General features: G+C 39.3%; 1 protein-coding gene across 5 annotated transcripts in view; it reads right to left on the bottom strand.

The window, feature by feature from the left end:
- Positions 1 to 27026, bottom strand: part of FHIT (fragile histidine triad diadenosine triphosphatase) — a 1667781-nt gene that overhangs the window by 1208242 nt on the left and 432513 nt on the right. The window lies entirely within an intron of this gene.

The following is a 27026-nucleotide window of genomic DNA, read 5'->3' on the forward strand; positions in this document are numbered from 1 at the left end:
CCAGTACCATCTACATTCAACCCTGTTGAATGCTAGTGTAGTCCGATGGCATCTGCTCGTTCCAGAAACATGAGAGCCTCAAACTGTTCATTCAGAGTCTTGACGAAGAAGTCTGACCATCTCATAGGTGTGTGGCCAGGCATTCTTTTTACATCCGGTGGAATGAAGACGTTACTTTCAGAAATTAATGGGGAGGCTCTGTGATAAGGAAGAGATCTTGCTTTCAGAGCTAAACTGAGGCCTTAAGATATATGCAGTGAATTAGTGTTTCTGCTTTATGTTTTAGAGACCACTAAGAATTCAAATACTGTGCTGTTATAAGGCTTCTTATAAGAGCACCCTATGCTTCTATCACCAAGCATAATAAGAAATCTAAGCTTTCAGAATGACTAAGATTCAAAATCTTTTTCAAAGATGTATAAGTTAGCCTATCTGTCCTCAAGGATAATTCACAGTTGAGTGGCAGCAGGAGAGGACACACATAGATGACACAAGAGGAGTTTTCTGTAAAAACAGGCAACACCAATATCCCACCAAAAGCCCAAATTACAGGATTTTCTGTTAATCAATGCAAAGTTGTAATGAGACCATGTCTAGACAGTATTGATCTCCCACTAATAAAAAAAAATCAGAATGTGACTTCTTTCTAGCTTAATCCAAATGACACACAAATTGGGATCATTCATCCATACATTGCTAACACTCTCCCTAACCAGACATGTTTTATATCATTGAGGTAGTCAAAGGCACATCTGAGTTTCCTCTCAAAATACATATTGAAAATTTTATTTCTTACTTCAAGTAGGAAGTAAGCAAGTTACTTGGAACAAGAGAGGTAGTCCAAAGGACTGATGCACATGTTTTGCATGTAGGAGACCCACGGTCCATTTCCATTATCTCATGGTCCTTGATTACTGTTGGGGCACCCCCTAAATATACATCAGGAGTATTTAAGTTGTGCTTGGGGACAGAGATTGGGGCTTGGGATGGAAACATTCAAAATATGGTGTTGGGAAGGTATAATGGTGGTGGGATTGGTTTGAATATCAAAGGTAATCAAATATTGTAAACTATCTTATAAAATAAAATATTTTTTTAAAAAGAAGCACCTCTCAAAATTATCAGGAGCACTAGGAATACTAAGAATCATTACTTTGATCTCTAAATCAGTGAGATCTAGGAGTCAGAATTCTCAAGAAGCACATATATATATATATATATATATATATATATATATATATATATATATTTGAATTCTCTGTGGTCAGTCATTTTGAAGTTAGGCTGAGCCAGAAAGTCAGCCAGGAGTATACAAGATGGTAGAATACATATAGAAATGGAGATAGAAACTTCCCCAAGCTATACAATGGTGAGGTATGATTGGAAATATTAGCAGACAGGAGAGGAAGAGTATCAATTTACATTTGACTTCAATGAAGTCAGGACTTTGAGGTATTCCAGTGGCTTTTCACAGAAGAAATTATTTTAAGGTTCTTTTATGTTCTTAGTGAAGAAAAACGAAGCAAATATCTTATCATTATAGAACATAATCCAGTTACACATCTATCCTGTAAAAGTGCTTAATAAAAACATCATTCATGGAGACCTCCATCACTATAATTAGGTCCCTCTAAAAGGCCACCTAAAAACAAAATTACAGTTTCTGTGTCCTAACCAAAACATCACTACAAGTTCTAGAAATCCCCTGTACTCTAAAGCAACCAGAGGAGGGTCATCAATGTGGCCCAAGTGACAGAGTATATGTCTTTTATATTGGAGGCCCCCCTCATAATTTCCAGTACTGTTCTCTCGTATTCTATGGACCCCCGTATTCTACAAGAGCCGTAGTGGACTCTGAGAGATAAAGGAATAGTCTATAAGCTATTGCATTGCTGGATTTTGAACACTTTGGGCACTCACGCAAGTTGAAATTCAAAATGCAACAAAGCAGTAGCTCGGTAGCTAATAATCCTATTTATTGATAGCATAGGCTACTTCCACTGACTGCATGTAGTTTGTTATAAGTTTAATAAAATCAATACACTTGCTTGAAATTGAATAAAGGATAGGCTATCATAAATTTTCTTCTCTGTCTGTTAATGAAAAACAGAAGAACACTATGATAAACGAAAAAGAATGAGACTACGAGCTACCTTCGCTGCAATGTAAGCTCATCTGCGGGCCTAGTTCCAAAGACTCATAAATCTTGAAAGAGATCAACCAGCCACTAAAATTTTCTCAGACACCTGTTCCCGGTTGAAACCTCTAGAGTGATCTCAGGAGGGGTTGGGCCAGCTTCTGTCCTACCAAAACCCTGGCGGATGCTTCCACACCCCAAAGCAACCACCATGCCTCCAGCCAGACTTTACCAACTAAGGACTGAGCCTCACAGACTGCTCAAATAGTCTGGATCTTCTGGAGCAACATCCAAACTCTGCAACACTGATACACCACTACTAGCACACCAGATTGAATGGGATGTAACACAAAAGCAAACCAATCGTCTTTATTTTTAATTGAGTCACCATGAGATATAGCACTGCACTGTAGCACTGTCATCCCATTGTTCATTGATTTGATTGAACGGGCACCAGTAACGTCTCCATTGTGAGACTTGTTGTTACTGTTTTTGGCATATCAAATATATGCCATGGGTAGCTTGCCAGGCTCTGCTGTGCGGGAGGGATACTCTCGGTAGCTAGTAGGACTCTCAGAGAGGGATGGAGGAATTGAACCCAGGTCGGCCGCATGCAAGGCAAATGTCCTACCCGCTGTGCTATCACTCCAGTCCACCATGAGATATACAGTTACAAAATTGTTCATGATCAGTCATCAATGTTTCAAAATCCATTCCTCCACCAGTGTCCATTTCCCACCACCAATGACACCAGTTTATCTCTCCTTTCCCCTTCCTCTCCTTCTCCCTGTCTCCCTCTTTCTCTCTCTCTCTCTCTCTCTCTCTCTCTCTCTCTCTCTCTCTGGCATTATGGTTTGCAATACAGATACTGATAGGTTATCATGTTTATTCCTTTACCTACTTTCAGCACGTGCAGCCCTTATCCTGAGTGATTATTTCCAACTGTCATTGCCACATTGCCATAGAGGTTCCTTCTCTATCCCAACTGCCTTCTCCCCCAGGCCCTGAAGCAGGAGAAGCAAACCAATATTGACTAACAACACAATAATACAGAAAACTTAACTTGCAGCAATAGTTTATCAAATCCTCAGACTAGGATTTAATGCCCCTATGGTGAGATACAACTTTCACAAATTTTATTCTATGGAAATATTTTTTAATTGTTTCATTAACCAGTTAGTGATAATAAGCAATATAAAATAAAGTAATGGTGGCCTGATACAGAAAGAGGCTTGGGGGGTAGTTAGGAAATTGGCGACAATACTGGAGGGAAGGTGACAGTGTTGGTGGGACTGGTGTTAGAATATGAATGCCTATAAAAATAATTATGAATTTAAAACATGGTGCTTAAAAAAGTGGTGGTGTGAGGGGAGGGGAGAGAATGAGTTAATGTTTTTCCTTTTCATCTAAGAAAGAGAAAAATACATGGGTTCTAGACTAGTGTATAATATTCTGGCATATGTCCAGGGTGTAAGGTTAATTTACAGTCCATCCCAACACAGAGACAAGTATGCACATATACCTTCCTAAATATCAAAAGGAATATAGCACTGCACTGTAGCACTATCGCCCCCTTGTTCATTGATTTGCTCGAGCAGGCACCAGTAAGTCCTTTTTGGAGACTTGTTGCTACTGTTTTTATGAGACTTGTTGCTACTGTTTTTGGCGTATCAAATACACCACAGGTAGATTGCCAGGCTCTGCCGTGCAGGCAGGATACTCTCAGTAGCTTGCTGGGCTCTCTGAAAGGGACAGAGGAACCTAACCCAGGTCGGCCGCATGCAAGGCAAATGCCCTACTCACTGTGTTATCGCTCCTGTCCCATAAGGAATGTATAGTTATAAAAATAATTTAAATACATATATATTTAAAAGATGTGCAACTTATTTCAAATCAGGCTCTAAAGTGAGATTTTGAATGATTCCTGAAAACTTTAACTCTTTATTAGGAACTATAAATTCCCCAAAAAATGCCTTATAGCACAGATATACTTTATTATTACTATTACCATATAATATTAATCATCCATTTTGATTTGGCCACATGTTAAATTTACCAAACATAATATGAGATACACTCCTCTATTGATTAGGAAATTGATTGAAAATATTCATGAAGTTAGCAGAAGCATAAGTAGTAAATTCTGGAAATAAGAAATAAATCACAGTTTTTCCACAAGTAGTAATTAAGCCATTTTACACAATCATGGGAAATAGATTTTTTAAAGGGTTATTCATGAAATAATTGACTGTAAAAGAGGAAAAACTTATATGGGTAAGTGAAGTGCATTTTTGTCTCTGTGTCTAGATTTGAGCCCAAAGAGAAAAACTATTTCTAAAGTCTTGCCTAGAATATGGTTCAACCCATGGTTTATTTACAAATGTTTTCTGCCACTTAATGTCACGTGATAATTATTATGAAGGACTAACTAAAGTATATCTCAGGATTATATAAATCTTTTCTGAATGCTGAAAGTATAAAGGGTTATCTGCTAGTTGCCATTCCCTCTCACAGAAATCATGCATCAGCCTTTTCTTCTCATATGTGATTAATCATATCTCTGACTGGCTTCCAAACTTGAGGAAATTTTCCTGAAGCCTTCAAAATCAGTATAAGAACTAGTAATTTCTTCCCAGGATGAATACGAAAGAAGTTGTGCCATTCCTGTTAATTTGTTTCTAAATTCAACTTGGTCTTCATTAGAGCTACATGGCTGCCTTATTAGTCAATGTCCTCTGTGACCCCAGATCATTTTTCCTTGAGGGTGCATATTTGTTCACTAACTACATTACAGTTTTGTGATCTGCTGGATTTTCTTCTAATATTCTACACTGCATTTGTCCTAAACTAATGAATTCCATTCTTTCTGGCTTTTACTTCTCCTATTTATTACACTCACTTTGAACATGAAGTTATTTTTCAAAGGAATTCATAATTCCTTATTCTTAGCTTGGCATAACAATGAACTTAATAACCATTGTATTTAATCAATCTACGAGTATACTGAAGACAATTTTTATTAAAATTTTAGTGCTCCAATTCTTCCATTCCCTCAGAAAATAATTTTCTTGGCATTTCCTTTCACCTACTTTCTAAAAGAAATGCCAGTTTTGTTATGCAGAATTAGTGAATGATAAGAAAAAATAGAACCAGGAAATTGGGATGAAAATAAGAGTGAAATAGTCCTATTCTGCAGTTGTAGTGTATATAGTATAGCTATTTTAGAACAAAGGAATGATAGAGAACATGTGACTATGAACAGAGCAATTCAACAATCTCTGTGGGGGGCGGGGAAGAACAATGGAAGAAGAGATGCCATCCAAAGTGCACAAAATAATTTTAAATGTTATTGGAGAAACATGAGAAAAATTTATAATTTTTGTCGATATAAAACTATCGTAATTTGCTATACTTTAAACTTCTTAAAATTTAAGAACAATGATTTACAGAGTTATTGGTACTTGAATCTCAAGCATAAAATATTCCAACACCAATCCCACCACCAGTGTCCACTTCCCTCCGCCAGTGTTTCCATGCTCCTTCCTGCTGCCCCTGCCCTGACCCTGCCATCTGCCCCTTTGATACACATTTTAAGGTTCAGTGGTTGTAGTTTAGATCTCACGTTCAGTGCTACCGAGTCTGTGCTTTGGATATATAACCATACCACTCTCCCCCATCACCAGTTTACCCAGCCCCTGACCCTGCTTGTCCATTACTTCTTTTTCTTGCCCTCTTTTTCCTCCCTCCACCCTCACCCCCTGCCCCCTATTTCTTTCCTTCTCTGTCCTTCTTCTCCCTATACTCTGGGACTGAAGGTGATCTAGGCATCTCCCCTATATTACAATACATTTCCTCCTTCAGTTATTCTATGCTATATTTTTGTGTGCGTGGTGATGGCAGGAATTTGGGCCACTCCTGGCAGTGCTTCAGGGCTACTACCAGAGGTAAAAACAGGGTTGGTGACAAAAAAGGCAAGTGACTCAACCTTTCTGCTATCCCTCCAGGCTGATAAACTATCTTTTGAATGAATCACATAGGGTTCCCGAATCAATTATGCTGCCAAATATTCTCCATTGTAGATGTTTATTCTTTTATGTTTGGATATTGATTTCTTCAGAACCTTAAGACATAAGTCATACTGCTTTGTATATTCAAGTCTGATAGCAAATATTTGAGAACAAATAACTGACTAGGGAAAAAGAAAAAATAGGGGAAGCAGTAAAGTTCTAATAAAAGATCTCTAGGCATTCAGTCAAGTGTTTTTTGTTTTTATGTTGGTTTTGGGGGGCCACACTTGGCAATGTGGTATCTGAGCTCAAGTCTAGTCTTCTGATGTAAAGCATGAGTTATCTCTCCCTAGCCCGTCCAAATCACCTTGTCTTTGAAGAACTACCAAATGTTCAGAACTGAATTTTTACCAGGTAGATAATGAAATCAAACTTCTAGACCCTCCAACACTCTGTTAATTTAATATAGCAATTGATAGGTTTGTCTTTGGTAGAATTAAATAAGGTCGTTAAATTGCACTTGTCACAGAGAGGGTATTCAATATATGTATGTGCTAAATTTTAATCTAAGTTCTATTTTATTCGACCCACAGAAAAAATAGTGACTGTTTTTTTTTGTTTTCCTTTCTATGCTGGCATTTTCAGTTATGTTTTGCCTAAAAAGCCATTCCAAAGGCCCTATATTCTAAATGGACATAAGGAAAATCTGCTGCACAAGAGAAGCACTGTCTCACACTCGGGGTCCCCTCTTAGCAGACTGGCTCAGCATCTCAGGCCCAAATCATGGGCCTGTCAAACAAGGAATGGGACTTTCTTCTCAAAAAGACATTTTGTGGACTCTACTAATAAAGTACATAGCCTCATGAAATCCAGTTGGCTTCATAATAGATCATAAAAGCATAAGTACTGTTCTATTGGCACTTAGAATAGGATGTCTATTTCATAAATATACAAATGGGAGCTCAATTTTCTTCTTTCCCTCCTTCCTCTCCTTTTCTTGAAAATTTTGCCAAGGTAGAAAACATAGCTGACACTTCCTTGACATACTCATCTTTTTGGCTGTCTTATGAATTCCCTCGAGGGTGCTTCTTTATATTTTTCTCCTGCATTTATGGTGTGATGGAACTCAGACACTTTCAATGCTACAAATGCTTGACTTGCACTTTCTGCTTGTTGCTGATGCACACCATCATCATCATTGTCATACATCTAAAGAGTATCTATGGCTATACCCTCTAGGAAGCTAGTTCTTGCTCCCCTCCACTGCCCCCATTAGCACAAGTCTCTTTACCATTCTTCTCTCCTATTGAAATCTGCTCCCAACTATTTTTTCATAAGATATTTTAACTCTTCTTTTCTCTCTCTTAAGTTGACTCTCTTTTCTTTTACTCCTCTGCCCTCTTGGGTCCTATGCACCTGTGACTCTATATTTACAGTGGTTTAAATCTCCACATTTAAAACCTCTTAGAATGTTACTGTAAAATAGCCTTTGCTAAAGTATTTTTGAGCAAACTCAAAAGTTCATAAGTTTGTAACTGTATATTACAGTGATTCTATAATAATTTTTTTTTTAAAAAAAGAGCAATGTTAACCAAAAAAAGGAGCCTCAGACATTTGGAATGCTGGGGTTCCAGGTTTCAGATCTCAGCTCCCCCTCACCACACTGCAAGATGGTAATTAGAGTTATAAACTATCAGTTCCATCCAGGCAAACTCTTTAAAAACAGGCACAGTTCAATCCTTAACACTAAGACTGAGGGGCCAGAGACACAGTACAATAGTTAAGGGTTTGCCTTGAAGAAAGCCTACAAGGGTTTAATCTCTGGCCCCACATGTGGTCTCTAGTGCATTGCCTGGAGTGATCTTTGAGCACTGAGGGCACTGCTGGGTGTGGCCCCAAAATAAAGAAAAAAATATTCAAGCTGTGCTATATATTTTTTTAAGGAGATGAAGGTGTAGGCAGTGGATTTAGCTGGACAACACATCTAGCCTTTGGCACTCTGGCAGTTACAAATTGCAACTTGAGTAAGTTATTTATGTTTTTTTAATCTTCAGTTTACTGGAATAAAAAAGAAGGAGAATAAAATATCTACCCAGTGAGATCACTGTGAGGAAGAAATAAGGCAATTTTCATCAAAGATATTCAATGTCTCTTATGGCATGTGGTATGCACCCAAACTTCGTAGCTATTGTTTTTATTTTTAATGAGTTAATATGTTGAATAGAATAGATATTTCTTTAAAGAAGTTTGCAAAGCTGACCTTAAGCAGACATGAATATATTATTTAGGAGAATTCAGTTCCAAATACCATTCTGTTCTGCATTTTCACACTTTGAAGTCATTAAGTAGTTTTAAATTGAAGACAAACAGAAAGTTAGGGTTTTGAACCAAAGGAAGAGATCATCAGTTATAAATCTGGATATATCATTAAGAATCTCTATTTTCAGAGAGTACACCCTTTTAAAATATATTTACTACAGTTATCCATGGAGACCGAGTATTTTTGTCAGCAGTTGCAAAACTGTCTCCTGAAGAGGAAAACAGTATAATTATAACTAGCACAGACTTCATACGTTAACCTTTCATACATGGGAAGTACAAAAAGTAGAGTCTCAAAAGTAGAGGTACAGAAAAAAAAGAAAGAAAAATAGCAAGGAAAAAAGAAAAATGTCTAAAATATTTTAATCTTGCATTTCATTTCTGATTGCTGTTAACTTTTTTCATGGAAACTGTTCAATGAAAAGCTACATTCAACACCAAGAATAAAAATGTTTGCTTCTTAAATGACTTCATCTAAATTATATATTAATTATGAGCTATAGCACAGTGGGTAGGGCATTTGCCTTGAACACGGCCGAACTGGGCTTGATTCCTCTGCCCCTCTTGGAGATCCCGGCAAGCTACCAAGAGTATCTCGCTCGCATGGCGGAGCCTAACAAGCTACCTATGCTGTATTTGATATGCCAAAAACAGTAACAACAAGTCTCACAGTGAGGACGTTACTGGTGCCTGCTCGAGCAAATCTATAAGCAATGGGATGACAGTGATACAGTGATTATTCTAAAAATTGAGTTAAGTATCAAATTATACAATGGTGTCAATTAGATTCAATCCAACAGTGAGTGAGGCTTCTATCTTTTTGTTCAAGTTGTTAATTTTGGAGGTCACCCACAGTGGTGTTCTAGGGACAAGACCACTTCCGTAGTGTTTTCACTTTTTTTGTGTGATGAATAAATGCTTCTAGGCCACTAATATGGAAAATTCATTGTAGGTCTTGCTTTGTGAAAAGAACAAACTGTTTTGCTTTGTATAATCAGAAGCGATTTCTGCTGTGTGCTTGCGGAGCAAGTTATTTATCCTTTAAGTTCCTGTCTTCCTCATTCTGTAAGAAGAGGATACTTTTTCTACCACTTTCCCTATGGTCCACTTCCCTCCAAAAAGTAATTCCTAATCCAATTAGCTAAATTCAATTTAATTTTTTTAGCAAATGGCAGGATAACAATACAACAAAGGTTTTGCCCACCATTTCTAAGCTAGAAAAGTGAATCCTCATGGAAGGGTTACCAGTTTCTTCTTTCTCCCACCTTCTTCCAGGGTTGAAAATAGTATCAATGAACCAAAGAGATTCTCAAGCTTAGAGTTCTTCCTCTTCCTAATTCATTTTTCTCTCTTTCACACACTGTCCCCCATATAGAGTTCTTTGCAGACTGGTCATCTAAAGAGGTTATTTAGCAAATAGGAAGAAGTCCAACCTAAGACTCTTTATGAGAATTCACCTTTATGAGAGATCTACAATGGAATGTCTTGGGCACTAGTTCAAATAATAGTGAAGAAGTATGCTGTATGCTGTTACCATTTCCAAGTTAAAATTGCCATTTTTCAAACTTGGATCTTTAAGACAGTCAAATGTAGTCCGTCAGAAAGGCCGTTGCTGTCTTCCTAATCTAAAGGTGCATCTTTACTATGACAAATCATCATTGCATTGTTGTTGCCCAGCCTGATTTATTTCTGACCAAGTCCAAGAAAATGTGAGCCTTTTCTTTTCCTTTCTCCCCTTCCTTTCTCCCCTTCCTTTCTCCCCTTCCTTTCTCCCCTTCCTTTTTTTCCTTCCTTCCTTCCTTCCTTCCTTCCTTCCTTCCTTCCTTCCTTCCTTCCTTCCTTCCTTCCTTCCTTCCTTCCTTCCTTCCTTCCTTCCTTCCTTCCTTCCTTCCTTCCTTCCTTCCTTCCTTCCTTCCTCTCTCCCTCCCTCCCTCCCTTCCTCCTTCCCTCCCTCCTTCCCTCCCTCCCTCCCTCCTTCCCTCCCTTCCTTCCTCCCTCTCTCCCTCCCTCCCTCCCTCCTTCCCTCCCTTCCTTCCTCCCTCCCTTCCAACCTCCCTTCCTCCCTCCCACCCTCCCTTCCTCCCTCCCTTCCTTCCTTCCTTCCTCCCTTCCTCCCTCCCTCCCTCCCTCCCTCCCTGCCTGCCTCTCTCCCTCCCTTCCACCCTCCCTTCCTCCCTCCCACTCCCTTCCTCCCTCCCTTCCTTTCTTCCTCCCTTCCTCCCTCCCTCCCTCCCTACCTACCTCTCTCCCTCCCTCCCGCACTCTTTCCTTCCCTCCTTCCTTTCTTCCTTTCTTTCTTCCTTCCTTTTTTTTCTCCTAGCTGTGCTCAGGACATATTCCTGGCTCTCTGTTCAGGGGTCACTTGTGGAAGTGCATGGAATCATATATGTGGTGCCAGCTATCTTGGCATGATACAAGAGAAGCACCTTAACCAATGTATCTCTTCAGACTAAAATATTCTCTAATTCACCACTTGTTCATTCGGATTCAAGTGACTATCATGGAGTATATGCTCAGTAATTATAACTAGTACTGTTTACTTCTCACACTTGGTCCTGACACTTCCTCTGACCAATCAGGTCCAATATAATCTTTTGAAAGCTTCTCTACAGAATAGCCCAATGATCCTAGCTGTTATACTACAGACTTTCTATATGTTTAGAGAGCATGATAAGCACTGCACTGCGCTGTTGTCCTGTTGTTTATCAATTTGCTCGAGTGGGCAACAGTAAAATCTCCATTGTAAGACTTGTTGTTACTGTTTTTGGCGTATCAAATACGCCACGGGTAGCTTGCCAGGCTCTGCCTAGAGGGTGGGGTACTCTTGGTAGCTTGCCGGGCTCTCTAAGATGGATGGAGGAATTGAACCTGGGTCAACCGCGTGCATGGCAAATGCCCTACCCACTGTGCCATCACTCCAGTCCAGAGAGTGTGATATGATTCACAAAAGTTCTTTTCTCCAATTAGAATTTATGTAGTCTACTCTGTATTTAAATGGTTTGCTCACTTAATTTCACCTTGAATAAAACCCAGTATAAGGGGCATAACATAGGAAATGTCTCCACATACCAAGAATAGTCATTAAAATAACTTTCAACATTTACTCTCCAGGCCCATACCACATGCATACAATAGGGATCACACATGTGCACTCCAGATAATAACCAGCAGGGAGAGAAAATCATCTTTTAAGGAAGGCAAACCCAGGGACCAGAGCAATAGTACAGTGGGGAAGGCTTTTGCCTTGTTTGTCGCTGACCCAAGTTCAATCCCCGATATCCCATATGTTTCCTTGAGCACCACCAGGAGTAATTCCTGAATGCAAAGTCAGGAATAACCCCTGAACATCACTAGGTATGACCCAAAATACAGAAACAAACAAACAAAACAAACCTCAAACAAACTAAAGGGAAGCAAACCCAAAATTATAACACTGATTTCAAGTACCAATTAATAACCTCTCTTTTGTGTGGTGGAGACTCCTTAGCAGTGCTGAAAGTTCAGGAACATACTCTTGACTACACTTGGAGCTCTCTCCTTGACTCCTTAAGAAAACCACAATCGAAATGATAAAGAATATATATGCACAATATAATGTTCCTCTGGAGAATCCTAATACAAGTGTAAACTCAACCTCAAAGATTAATAGTCTTCTTTATCAGCTTGGCATCTAACTGCATGTCTCTTTATGAACTATATATTTTTCATGAACTGGAGTATGACATTCCATCACTCATCTTAAACTCTCTTTATGTGCTTAAAACATTTTTTTGGCCACACCCAGCTGTGCTCAGGGTTTACTCCTGGCTCTGCGCTTGGAATCACTGCTGGACAGACTTGGCAGATCATATGTTGTACTGAGGATTGAACTTGGTTTTCCTTGAGCAAGGCAAGAGCCCTACCCACTGTAGTATTGCTCTGGTACCTTAAAGCTTTTAAAAATTATATTAAAATGTAAAACATCAAGAAAATATATGATGAGAAAGAATTGAAAAAAGTAGTTGGGAATGTTACATGTAAGGCAGTCTTAAATATGAAAGAATTTTTTATTTCCTTCATCTGTAAAAAGATTGAATAGACAGGAGTCAAGTAGGGAGTTCAACAGAAGCAGTGCATGTTTTACAGCAGGAGACCAAGGTTCGATCCATTTACCAGCATCCCATATGATTTTCCGAGCACCACCAGGTGAGATTTCTGAGCACAGAGCTGGCAGTACTCCTTGAGCACCACCAGGTGAGGCATCCCAAACCATAAGTAAATGAATGAATAAATAAAAATTATTCAAAAGGGACAATTGCCAACCTGTATATGTAATCATTTAAGGATACAGAAAAATAATAGCCCAGATATCTACTTATATTTTTTATTTTACCGATTAAAATGGAGGTTTCCAAACAGACACTGACACGTATGTCTTAAGTACACAAGAGCTGCCCTCATTCCTCAGTGAGATTGTTCCAGAGCACATCTTCTTATCTCAGCTTGAGACATCACACTCTTCAAACGATGTGTAAAGTTGTCTCTGGAAGCTGTCTCCAAAGATACAAGTGTTTACATAAGCAGTATTCTCTTGTAAACAAAAAAATTCATTCCTCTTCTAAAGTATTTTGAAGAACATGATATACTTGTTTTAAAAAATGTTTTTGTAAAGTGATCAGAGATCTAAAATCAGCATCCTAAACTTTGCCTTGTGAAGCCAGAGAGCCCAGAATCATGATTCCATCTGAATCCCACGCTCTGCTCTGATCTCACTGATTCCAGCAGATGACTTTTCTAAGCACCCAAACCAAACATTGGGTGGGGTCATTTCAACACATTGTGATTTCCCAAAGCTAGCCTAAAATACAACTTTATATTTAAATTATACGTATGCTACCCGTGGCGTATTCAATATGCCAAAAACAGTAACAACAAGTCTCACAATGGAGATGCTACTGGTGCCTGCTCGAGCAAATCAATGAACAACTGGAGAACAGTGCTACAGTGCAGTGCTACAGTGTCTGTATATATATATATATATATATATATATATATATATATATATATATGTATATGTACACACACACACATATATTTGGCTTTTTGGGTCATGCCAGTGATGATCAGGGATTACTCCTGACTCCGCACTCAAAAATTACTCCTGGGAGTGCTCAAGGGACCATATAGAACTCTGGGGATCAAGCCTCGGTTGGTTGCATGCTAGGCAAATGTACTATCTCTCTGCCCTGTCTTCAAATTTTATATTCTTATCTAAAATACATTTCAAATATAAAGCAACTTTGCTGTCTTTTCAAAGGAATAATCTATGTCGTGATGAGGAGCAAGCTTAGCATTTGTATTTGTGTACATGTTGGGTATTTTAGTCCAAGCCTATCTTTCACTGTATGGTCCTGCTTAGCAGTGCTCAACGCTTACTCCTGGCTATGTGCTCTGTGCTCCCTCCTGGCAGGCTTGGGGTGCCCAGGACTAAACTCAGGAAAGCTGCTTACAGTTCTATCTGCTGTACTATAGCTCCGGCACAGTGTACCCTAACTTTAAGACAAAATACCAGTTGTTTCACTCACAGTTTTGCTCTGTGCTCCACCAGACATTTAATCTATTTAGGCCCAGTTAGTAAACCTGAACTTATAAAACAAAATTATCTTTTTTAAAAAAGGTCTTTTATTACAAGCTCTACATTAGTTTATTTTTCACTAATTTTACCTACAACGTATATATCTGCTCAACGTACAAACAAGTACATATATTTTGCATGCACACACACATACACAATGCACACAAACACACACAAACTGTTATATATTTTTAATATATAATTTCTTTAACGCCCTCAATAATATAGCAAAGATATCTTTATAAACTTAATTGAAAAGCCACAAAGACCAAACAAAAGCAAATGCAATATGCAAACATCTAACTACACCCCACAACCCCAAACAAAACACCCATCCAAGTTGAGGGGTACAAAAATGCTCATATTCACCAGGAGGAGAGAAAAGTAACCAAATCATGTCATTACTGGAATTTCCTACTCCCACATAGCTTATAGTCAAACCAACAGAATGACTAAAACTCAAAGAATTACAACACGGACACTCATGATCACATCAGACCAGTGATACTCTTTCTCTAGCTTTCCTGATAGAATGCTTTTAAAAATTTCCTTGACAGTAACACTGACTAAAGAGGATTTTTACACAGGACCAGTGGCTGAAAACTCCAGGCATCAAGGAGTTAGGAATGGGGTGCCTCTTCCCATCTCCCTGCCCTCCCAGGTTCTCGTTGTCATGTCTACAAACCACCTTTGGGTGCCATTGAAGTGCATTAATGGCCATGATCCAGAGACTCACAGGTGAATCTTGAAACAGAGCAGCACACTGCAGAGATGTCTCTGGACTCCAGTTATTTGAAATTTTAGAATTTCAGGAGTGCTCAAATCATTTTTTTTTCATTTTTTTGTTGGATCACTGAGAGATAGATCCTTATAGACATCTCATACTATTCAAAACAAGCAATAAAAAATAATAATGGTGGTGGGAAGGTGTAATGGTGGTGGGATTGGTGTTGAAATATTGAATGTAATCAATTATTGTGAACAACTTTATGAAAATAAAATTTAAAAAAAATTTTGGAAAAGCCTTTTGACTCACCTGTTCATCTATGCTTAGGAGATGTATCAACTAGGATAACTTAGCTGTATATAATCACAACCCAACCCAAACATCAGCCCAAAGTGGTATAAAGGTAACATTCCTCTCTCTTTCTCTGTGTGTGTGTATTCATGTGTGTTGGATGCACACACTCACATCAAAACATCTGAAGTTAAATAATGTGTCACTGAGATGAACCCCTAGTGTCATCTGTCCCAGGTTTCTCTCTCTCTGTCCTTCTTAGGCAGGGATTTCATTTCTATTGTCACAGACAGATGCTAAACCTCTAGGCACAAGGTCCTCACTGTAAGTTGGTCAGATGTTCTGGAATTTAGTTGACCAACTATCCCTTTTTCAGGAAAGAGAGAAGAGAGAATGAAAGAGAGAAAGATCATTCAGCTGCCCATCCCGAAGAAGATTTACTTCTGTAAATGAGTGGGTAAAGGCAAAGGACAGAAACAATAGGCAGATGCCAGTCAAGTCTGGCCCTTTCACCACAGAGGGAACCCTCTGGTGATATCCTGTGGTCTCTGGCTAGCAACAAACCTCATTATTTCTCTACACTATAAGGGAAGGGAGGAAGATTATCATTGGTGCTCTAAACAAAAATAGATTTCTGTTAGAAAGGAGAAATAGATCTTATTTAGGAAGGAAACTATCATTGTCAAGGACACAGGTATGTGGCATAAGCAGAAAAAGCTATAAAAGGCTAAGTTCCTCTTGATAACTGGTCAAAGGAATTATTCCATGTTGTTTCTGTCCCATGGAACAAGGGAGCTCAATTCTTTATCTCTGCAAGTTCGTGCTAAAGTCTTCCTATCAAATATTAATTTTGTATTTTTATCATTTCTATTTATTTTTTTCTGAGGTAGGTGGGCCTTAAGGTTTACTTCTTACTGCTCTCAAGGCTTATTTCTGGCTTTGGGATAAGGGATCACTCATTTGGATTTGGGATCAGGGATCACTCATGGTGAGCCTCGGGTGACAATATGGGGTGTCAAGAATCTAACCCGGCCTGTAGCATGCAAGGCAATCACTTTAGCCACTATAGTATCTTTCAGGTCCCTCATTATCATTTCTTCCAAATCTTAAAAAAAAAAAAAATTAATTCTGTTATAAAAGAATAACAGAAAAAAAAATTTTTGAAAAAGTAAATACCCAGTTTTAGATCATGGATACTTATTGGTCAAGCTAATCATAGAAATACTTTATCTTTCTACTATTTGATGTTTAGTTGAAGGCAACCAATATAGTTACAATAAATGAGTGGAGATTGGAATTTCCACGAAAGAGCTTCACTTTTGTTAAAAAGCTAGAGCTGCACAAAATGAAAGCTTTTAGCTCATCTGTTCCTTTCTGTTTTGGAAAATGTCATGTGAAAGTTTTGTGGTTAGTGTTGTAGCAAGCATCTATTGACCACTCAACAAAAGCCAAAAGACTATAAGTATTCTGGGGCTGAAACATAGTGATTTATTTACAACATTTGAGCTAGCAAAGCTACTTTGTTTTTCTCCTTTTTCTTTTTGGGTCACACCCAGAGATGCACAGGGGTTACTCCTGGCTCTGCACTCAGGATTTACTCCTGCCGGTGCTCAGGGGACCGTATGGGATGCTGGGAATTGAATCCGGGTCAGCCGCATGCAAGGCAAACAAACACCCTACCTGCTGTGCTATCGCTCCAGCCGCTCCAAAGCTACTTTGTGACCCTCTACCTCTCTGTGTAAATTAAGTTTTGGGAAGGAGGAGCCCAGCAGTGCTCAGGGATTAACCCTGGCTCTGCTCAGTGTTCACTCCTGGAGAGGTTCAAGGGACACCATGTGGTGCAGGGGATCAAACCCGAGCAAGTGCCCTACCCGCTGTACCATTGCTCTGACCACTAAGTAAAAATATATTCCTATGGCTAGGAATTTTATGCAACACTTAAAATGCAACATTACTTGCATTTTCTGTTGACTATATCTGAAAGCATTCATAACTCATATATAACCTCCTGTTTTTATGGAACAAAAGTAACCACATTTATTGTTTTTTTTTTTTCCCCCTGTGGCACCTCCTCAAAGTTCTGGTAGTTAGTAGCGTATTTCCCACAGTCTAGAAGGATTCATGACCCCTCTCTCCGACCATAAGGAACTCTTCTTTTAAGACTGACAAGATGAATGAGCTACAATAAAGGTGAAATCAATCTAAAAGAAATGAAAAGGCAAGAAAAGAGAAGGACCTTGAAAGCATCTATGCTAGGTAGTATGAGGGAATAGTTCCAAGCTTATTATTTTAGAGGGAAGATATAACATCTACTCTATTTAACAAGTGAAATTAAATTATTTAAATCATGAGGGTACATCAATTAAAGTACCTGATTAAGAAGAAAAGCATACTGCTCGTAATAAAATGTTGTAAAAGATATGGAGGTGAGCAGGGGAACATACCAACACTTAAGATCCAGAGACAGGCTGGAATGATAGCACAGCAGGTAGGGTGTTTGCCTTTCACGTGGCCAACCTGGGTTTGATTCCTAGAATCCTGTATGGTCTGCCAAGCACCACCAGGAGTAATTCCTGAGCGCAGAGACAAGAGTAACCCGTGTGTATCACCGGATGTGACCAAAAAAGGGGAAAAAATATCCAGAGACTATTCATTGAAACTATAACACATTCAAGGCAGGTTCTGAGTTGACATAGGTGTGACAAATGGTGTGGACAGAGTTGATGCCTTCAAAATTACTAAAGGCACAGATGGAGGAAATAAAGCTGACTGAAAAAAATCAAGAATTGTAGAATTACAATAATGTAAAAACTTCAAATTCATCTCAGCATTCAGTGTTCCTCAATTTGAACCCTTTCCTCATGCTTCAACCAAAGTGAATATTACAGGGTGGAGAGGCCACACCCAGTTGTGCTCACGGATAGGGAACACTCCTCACATTGCTTGGGAAAAGCATACCAAGTACTGGGGATTAATCCTGGATCATCGTCATGCAAAGCAAGCACCTTACCCACAAAACTATGTTCCGCCTCACTGACTTTCATCTGTTCCCATCCGCCATCTTCCTCAGTGCATAGATTCTGACATACTGACGTACTTTCACAAGTCTCAAAATCCCACAGTCTCTTAGGCATCCACTTTATTCAGATAATGCCTACTCACTATTGGTTTCTAAGAAGAATCTATCTCACAGACGCATTATCCTTCACCATACTGCACTCCAAAACCAATGGCTTCTACCTCCAAATGCAGTATCTTCTTACGACACTTGTGATAACTTGATTAATGATGCTCTTTTACCTTCAAAACACAAGACTAGAGAAGGTCACAATCAGTTATCACTTTACCCCCCTCCTTGGTGATCCCCAGCAGTAAGGCTGACAGGATTGTCTTGGCACACACAAAACACCAAAGTTTGAAACCAGAGCCTCATAATGACTGAGCAAGTGCTAAGGCATTGAGTCAGTTCCAAGCTCCATATCTGTTCATTTTTACCTGGGTTCTGACATTTAGAAGGATTCATTGTACAAATATATATTGGCCACTTGTAAGCTACCATTGGGCTGAACCATCTTGGGAGAATAAGTGTGAACTCATTTAAAATAATAAATTATTAAGTATAATTTTAATGACTGAGATATACTTTTTGATATTTTAGTTAGATATCTAGGAAAAAATGAGTGTCCTTTCTAAACTGTTTCATTATTCTGTGTTCAACTAAATTTTGAGAACAATGCAAGGTGTCAGACAATCCTGGATTCTAAGGCTCAAATAACACAGCTGATAATAGTGACAAAATCTTTTCAATATTGATTTGTGGGGATAAAATGTGAAGGTACATGAAAAGTTTTAATCCACTTGCTACAAAGTTAGCACACATTGAATATTAGTGAAGTTTCCTCACTGTTCTGTCCATCAACAGCTGAAACATAAAGTAAATTCAAATTGTTGAAATGGTAATAAATTAATAAATTCCATACTACTGTGGATGTCACTACTATTATTAATGGCAGATAGTACTAGTGCCACGTGAGCAAGTGGCTTCTGTGAGGTAGGTGAGGTACATGTTTGTTTTGATCATAACTTTAACCAAACATCTAGCATAGCACTCAGCATCTGGGGTGTATATATGAAAACCTTTCTGAATGAGTCATTGGAAAAATGGCTTAACCCAGGTAATGATACAGTAACTCTTAAAAGAAAATAAATGTAAGAAAGTATTCAGCAAAGAAGGGAACAGGAAGGGAAAAATGCATTGGACTATTTTTTTTTAAATAAAAGCTTTTAGGCAGCAATATTAGAAGTTCAATTTTAGTAAAGTCAACTGGAGAACTCACTGAGAATTTTGTGTTATAACGTGGGGAAAGCTGGAACCAATAACAAAGGCAGCAGACTCAGAACCATGACATCTACAACCATGTTTCAGACCCTAAAACGTCTAAAAGTCAATTACAAGATTCCTGAAAACTGCTGCAATTTCATTCATTCTAAAAGAAGATTCTGAACTATGTTCACATCTCTCACCTGCTCCTACTGCGTTGTCTACCAGGGTGGTCTCTATTAGGTCAGGGTTTCTGTTCTCTCTTCCATCCTGCTACGTGACAATAAAGCCCAAAGTGCTTTCCACCCCTAGAGGAAGGTTTGGTGAATGTCCTATTACAAATATTACACCGGACACAAGGCCAGTCACTAATATGAAAAAGAAAAGAATAAATTACCCAAATAGGACAGGAATAGCCATTCACTTCAAGAAAGGTCTATTTTCTTGAAACGCTGCAGCTCTGAAGTCATTTAGAGTTTGCTGTCAAGAGTCCTAGCCGTGCTCATTACCTCCACCAGCAGTCCCTCTAGACTACTAAAGACTTATATGAAATATATATATAATCATGGGCTGCAGTGCCTAAGTGCAACAGGATGATTTAATAGCACCACAATAGCCTTCACCCCTGATATTCATCTCTTACTGTCTCTTCTTTGGTGATTCAGACAAAAACTTGGGAGGCAATCTGTATATTGATATTCCCTAAAAAGGATTTCAACAGCTTAGGAAAAATTGTTTTAGCAGTTTTAAAAGCCTTAAACTGAATGGATCGTATTTACAGATGCACCTTCTATTTCATAACAATTAAGATCTGCTAACAGCAATATTCAATTCCTGTCTAAGCAGAGAATAAATAACGGTTACATATATGTACTTTGAATAAAACAGAACTGGGTGCACCAATTAGTTGCCTACGACCTTTATATTAACTGAACAAGGTATGTAATTATATGAACCTCCATTTCACCATCAGGTAAATGATATTACAGAGATACAGAAGAGTTCTAAAAAATGTAAGATGTTATAGGAATGGCTACTGCGGTCAGTGCTGCTATTGTCTGACCAGAGACGTAGGAAGGTGAGATCTTAAAAAGAGGAGCTAAGGAGATAGGTCAAGAGGCTGGAGCACATTATTTTCACGTGGTAGGTCCAGGTTCCATCCGAGGCACTGTACGCTTCAGTGAGCACCACCAAGAGTAGTCACTAAGCACCACTAATTGTAGCCCCCAAATAAAGGAGGATATCTATTTGGAGAATGAGAGAGTTGCCAGAGAGAGGGGGCATTAGAGGGTGCATGAGAGAATCATCAGATGGGAAGTCAGAGATATTCAAGCTTGAGAAGAATTAGAGTCATTAAAGTTTCTGCGATGGAGAAACGCTAAGTGAGCACCGTGGAGAGAAACTGAAGAGAGGAGTGGTCCCTGACTGAACCAGATAGCACAGTGAGGAAGGTGCTTGCCTTGTAGCAGCTGAACTTATTCCTGTCCCAGCACTATGTATAATACCTGAGCCCTGCCAGAGTGATCCCTGAAGCAGCTATGGACCAGGAGCACACTATGAACATTACTGGGTGTGTTCACCAGCAAAACAAAACAACAAAAAGCAAAACAAAAAAGCATGGTCCCTAACTAACAGCCAACAAGAAAATGAATACGTTAGTCCCACAATCACAAATAATTAATTTCTGAATATAACCTAATTGAATTTGGAAGTGGATTAAGTGGTTCCTTCATATAGCCTCTAGAAAGGAATATTACTAACATTACTAACACTTTGATTTTAGTCTGTGAGACCCATGTTGGGCTTCTGAACAACAGGAGAAAAAGAGGGAGAGAGAGGAGAAAGAGACAGAGACAGAATTGTTATATTTTAAAACCACTAGATTCTAAATTTATGAAATTTTTTTTTCAATTTTGTTTTTTTGGGTTTTTGTGGGGGGAGGACACATCTAGCACCGCTTAGGGCTTACTCCTAAGTGTGTGCTCAGGGAACACTTCTCAATAAGCTCAAGTGACCATTTGGATGCTGGAATAGAACCTGTATTCCCATGTGCAAGACAAGTCCCCTACATACTGTACTATTTCTCCAGCCTCAGCTCATGGGATTTTTAAATTCCTGCATTACAAAAAAACTATTGCATATAAATATGATATAAGACAAGGGTCAAAAAGTATAATATACCTTATTTTTCTTCTTTTCAAAGCACTTGATAGGTGTCATTTGTGAAATAAACAAATTGATTCAAATTGTGATGGATTTCTTTAAATAATAAATAGTGAGCTGGAGAGGTGCTACAGCAGATAGGGTGCTTGCCTTACAGGTGGCCAACTCAGGTTTGATCTCCAGCATCCTGTGGTCTCCTGAATACCACAAGGAGTATTTCCTGAAAGCAGAACCAGGAGTTATCCCTGAGAATTTCCAGGTCTGGACCTAAAACAAACACACGTTAAATCTTAAGTATCTCCTTTTTGATGATCCCTGGGTAAGGTAGAGAAGATATAGTAGTGAAAAATATACTGTGTTTTAATAGAACTGCTCATGCTGGAAAAGGACCAATAGCAACACAAAGGATGTATTAAGACTATTAAGGCAAGCTCAACATGGACATGAACAAAACTACTAACAAAGAACAAAAAAAATAGAATAAAAATCACAATTAAAATTTTTGAGTCCTCTTTTTTCTATCTTTGTAACAAGCCTATGAATTATAATCATGGCCCTCTACATTGTGAAGATAAATAATGTGAGCTAAAGGAAAGTGAAGAATTCCTTCATGGCCAAAAGGCACATTAAAAAAATGGTCCACATCCCTAGTCATCAGGGAGATGCAAATCAAAACAATGAGATATCATCTCACACCACAGAGACTGGCACACATTCTAAAGAACAAAAGCAACCAGTGCTGGTGTGGATGTGGGGAAAAAGGGACACTCCTTCACTGTTGGTGGGAATGCCAACTGGTTCAGCCTTTCTGGAAAACAATATGGACAGTCCTTCAAGAACTAGAAATTGAGCTTCCATATGACCTCGCAATACCACTTCTGGGAATATATCCAGAGGATACAAGAAAGCACAGTAGAAATGACATCTGTATCTATATATTCATCGCAGAACTGTTCATAATAGCCAAAATATGGAAACAACCTGAGTGCCCTAAAACAGATGACTGGTTAAAGAAAATTTGGTAAATCTACACAATGGAATACTATGCAGCTGTTAGGAGAGATGAAGTCATGAAATTTGCTTAAAAATGGATAAACATGGAGAGTATCATGCTAATGAAATAAGTCAGAAAGAGAGGGACAGACATAGAGAGACTGCACTCAGTTTCTCAGTAGGATAGCATCACATGACGCTGACACCCAAGGACAGTAGATACAAGGGCCAGAGGGATTGCCCCATAGCTGGAAGACTGCTTCATGAGCTGAGGGGAGAAGGCAGATGGAATAGAGAAGGGATCACTTAGAAAACAATGGCTGGAGGAACCAGTTGGGATGGGAGATGCATGCTGAGAGTAGATAATGGACCAAACATGGTGACCTCTCAGTGTTTGTGTTGCAAGCTATAATGCCCAAAAGTAGAGAGAGAGTATGGGGAATATTGTCTGCCATAGAGGCAGGGGAAGGGTGGGAAAGGAGGGATATACCCAGGATATCAGTGGTGGAGAATGTGCACTGGTGGAGGGATGGGTGTTTGATCATTGTGAGATTGTAACCCAAACATGAAAGCTTGTAACTATCTCATGGTGATTCAATAAAATTGTTTTTTTAAAAAGAATTCCTTCATGTTAAATAGTGGAGTTGCTGAGTGAAATGAGTCAGAGAGAGAGGGACAGATACAAAATGACTGCACTCATTTGCGGAATATAACATGGTATGAAAGTAACACCCAAGAACAGTAGAGACAAGGGCTAGGAGGATTTCTCCATGGTTGGAAGCCTGCCTTATGTTATGGGGGGAAGGCGGTTGAGAAAGAGAAAGGACCCCTAAGTCGATGAAGGTTGGAGGGATCACTCGGGAGGAGGATGTGTGCTGAAAGTAGACAAAAGACCAAATACGATGACCTCTTAGTATCACTCATGCAAACCATAATGCCCCAAAGTAAAGAGAGAATAAGAAGGAAAGTGCCTGTCATAAAGGCAGTGGGTGGGGTGGGGTGGTGGGAAGGATACTGGGGACATTGGTGGTGGGAAATGTGCCCTGGTAGAGAGATTGATGTTTGACTAGTGTATGACTGAAACTCAATTACAAAAGCTTTGTAACTCTATCTTATGGTCATTCAATAAAATAACTAAATAAATAGTGGATCTGGGATTTAAGCGCAAGCTGGGATTTCAGCCCCGTATACACTTTTCTATGCTTCCCCAGTTCTACTCAGGTGGAGGATAACTATAGGATAACATTGGTTTGTCCTTTCTCCCTGGCCGCAGGTACTTGTGTTTGTTGATTGCCCCTCAACCTGTCAATTACCTTGGTCTCCTGATCAGACTCTGACTTGTGAATATTGTCTTTCTCTTCTCCTTAATGTCCTTTGCATGGTTAGCTATTTCAGAGCAATTGCTTTTTGTATGGATTCAGGAAGACAGTTAAATAGACAAGCCTGTGGCTTGGGAGTTGATTGACTCCAAATAAAATTATCTCCTGGACATCTGTTCTCTCGACTTAAGCCTCAGTTACCCAACTTCCTAGATCCCCAAAAGCAGGGTCCCAATGAGAGACTGGATGAACCCAGGGCAAGCAGTGAGCTATGAGCTACCCTGTCATCAAAATGGGCTTGGCCAAAGTGCCTTAATGCTTAACTGTAAGTTAAGAGCTTGGTCATGAACAAATTCTGTCATGATCCAAAAAGTAAACATAGATTGGTACCCTGCTGGGGATAGGAATGATTGATCTGGTCTGAGCACTGTAGTCTGAGTCTGTAGCGAGATGTCCCCAGGAGAGTCACCTTATAAGCCTAAAAGTGTCTATTACTGTGTTCATACAGAATGGTAAATATTAGAAAGAGGAATTAAAGATGTTAACTAAGTTACTGGTCTAAGGAGAGGAGAAACACACCTTAAGGGCTGTTTTGCCCTCATGGGCTGCAGGTGGTCTGGAAGACTCGAAAAACATTTTGATTGCACTTCCTGTGGGGAGGCGTGGTTGGGGTGGTGTGGTGAGAGGACATAAAAGAGCGGCTATTGGGAGAAAAGGGGGATGTTGAAGGAGAAGGAGAGAAGAAGATGAGAGATAGCAGAGACACATACAGCCGGAAATAAGAATTGCACAGGAGGAGAGAGATAGACACAAACACACACACACACACACACACACACAGAGGGTTGGAGAAAGCTGGGAGAGATGACAGATTGAATAAAGCACAACTAATCAGCAAACAGTTTAGCCCTCATTCTTCCTTCTTTCACCCAAGGCAACAGCCATCCTGGGTGTGTAAGTGGCTCAAAAGCACTGAATGTAGGTGGTGAGAACCACCCTGAGAGCCTGCAAACATTCCCTGCACGCATGAGGGGTTTACACAGCCCGAGAGTGGGGGGTTTTACACACTCAGGGGGAAGGTTTATTAAAGGAGTCAATGCCTGGATGGGTACCATGATCAAGCAAAAAAATAATAAGTCAGCTGAAATATTAGTAAGGTCAATAGATTGGGAAGCAGGTGCATAAAATAGCATAGTCGTGGCAAAATTGTATATTTTCTGTTCTTAAGAACGCATAACATTTATAAGATTTGTCATAAAGATGCAGATACTTATTCATATTCAGATATACACAAAAGAAGTAAATTCATCAAGATAGTGAAAGCTAAAGGTCAAATGAATGATGCACACTAGTGTTATTAGATCTTCTAAGAAGTTATCATTGTGAGCTGAATTGATCAGCGAAGTCCTTATGAAATAACAAAACTTGAAGAAAGTTTAACTGTGGCAGATGTTATTGTTGATATAACCAATTTTATACAATTCTCTCTTGACCCTAGGTACAGAGATTCCTGCCTTCTTTTGATTCTTTTAATTCTCAAGATTCTTTTGGTCAGGCAGAATTATCTACACAATAGGCCATTAAAAGCACATATTTTATTTTATTTTATTTTATTTATTTTTTAAATTTATTTATTTTTAATTAGAGAATCACCGTGAGGGTACAGTTACAGATTTATACACTTTTGTGCTTATACTTCCCTCATACAAAGTTTGGAACCCCTCCCTTCACCAGTGCCCATTCTCCACCACCCGTAAACCCAGTGTCCCTCCCACCCTCCCCAATCCCATCTCCCCCCCACCCCACCCTGCCACTGTGGCAAGGCATTCCCTTCTGTTTTCTCTCTCTAATTAGCTGTTGTGGTTTGCAATAAAGGTGTTGAGTGGCCGCTGTGCTCAGTCTCTAGCCCTCATTCAGCCCGCAACCCCCTTCCCCCACATGGCCTTCGACTACAATGTAGTTGGTGATCGCTTCTCTGAGATGACCTTTCCCCGGAACGTGAGGCCAGCCTCGAAGCCATGGAGTCAACCTCCTGGTACTTATTTCTACAGTTCTTGGGTGTTAGTCTCCCACTCTGTTATTCTATATACCATAGATGAGTGCAATCTTTCTATGTCTGTCTCTCTCTTTCTGACTCATTTCACTCAGCATGAAACTTTTCATGCCCATCCACTTGACTACAAAATTCTTGACCTCCTTTTTTCTAACAGCTGCATAGTATTCCATTGTATAGATGTACCAAAGTTTCCTCAACCAGTCATCCGTTCTGAGGCATTCGGGTTTTTTCCAGATTCTGGCTATTGTAAACAGTGCTGCGATGAACATACATGTGCAGATGTTGTTTCGATTGTACTTTTTTGCCTCTCTGGGATATATTCCCAGCAGTGGTATTGCTGGGTCAAATGGGAATTCAATATCTAATTTTTTGAGAGTCGTCCAAATTGTTTTCCAGAAGGGCTGAACCAGTCGGCATTCCCACCAGCAGTGAAGAAGGGTCCCTTTCTCCCCACATCCTCTCCAACAGCAGTTGCTTTTGTTCTTTTGGATGTGTGCTAGTCTCTGTGGTGTGAGGTGGTATCTCAAAGTTGTTTTGATCTGCATCTCTCTGATGATTAGTGATGCAGAGCACTTTTTCATGTGCCTTTTGGCCATTCGTATTTCTTCCTTGGTAAAGTTTCTGTTCATTTCTTCGCCCCATTTTTTGATGGGGTTGGATGTTTTCTTCTTGTAGAGTTCAACCAGTGCTTTATATACCATTGATATCAACCCCTTATCTGATGGGTATTGAGTAAATATCCTTTCCCATTCTGTGGATAGTCTTTGTATTCTGGTCACTGTATCTCTTGTGGTGCAGAAGCTTTTTAGTTTAATGTAGTCCCATTTGTTGATCTCTGTTTTTACTAGATTGCTTAGTTCCGTGTCACCTTTGAAGATACCTTTATCTTCAATATCGTGGAGGGTTTCGCCGACCTTGTCTTCAATGTACCTTATGGTTTGTGGTCTAATGTTGAGGTCTTTAATCCATTTTGATCTGACTTTTGAAAAGCACATATTTTATATCAGGGTTAAAGAAATAAAGTTTCATGACAATTTGAGTTGGACATATACCATGAAAACTAAAGCAGTTTTGGTACT

This window comes from Sorex araneus, chromosome 4, assembly GCF_027595985.1.
Source record: "Sorex araneus isolate mSorAra2 chromosome 4, mSorAra2.pri, whole genome shotgun sequence".
Lineage (NCBI taxonomy): Eukaryota > Metazoa > Chordata > Mammalia > Eulipotyphla > Soricidae > Sorex > Sorex araneus.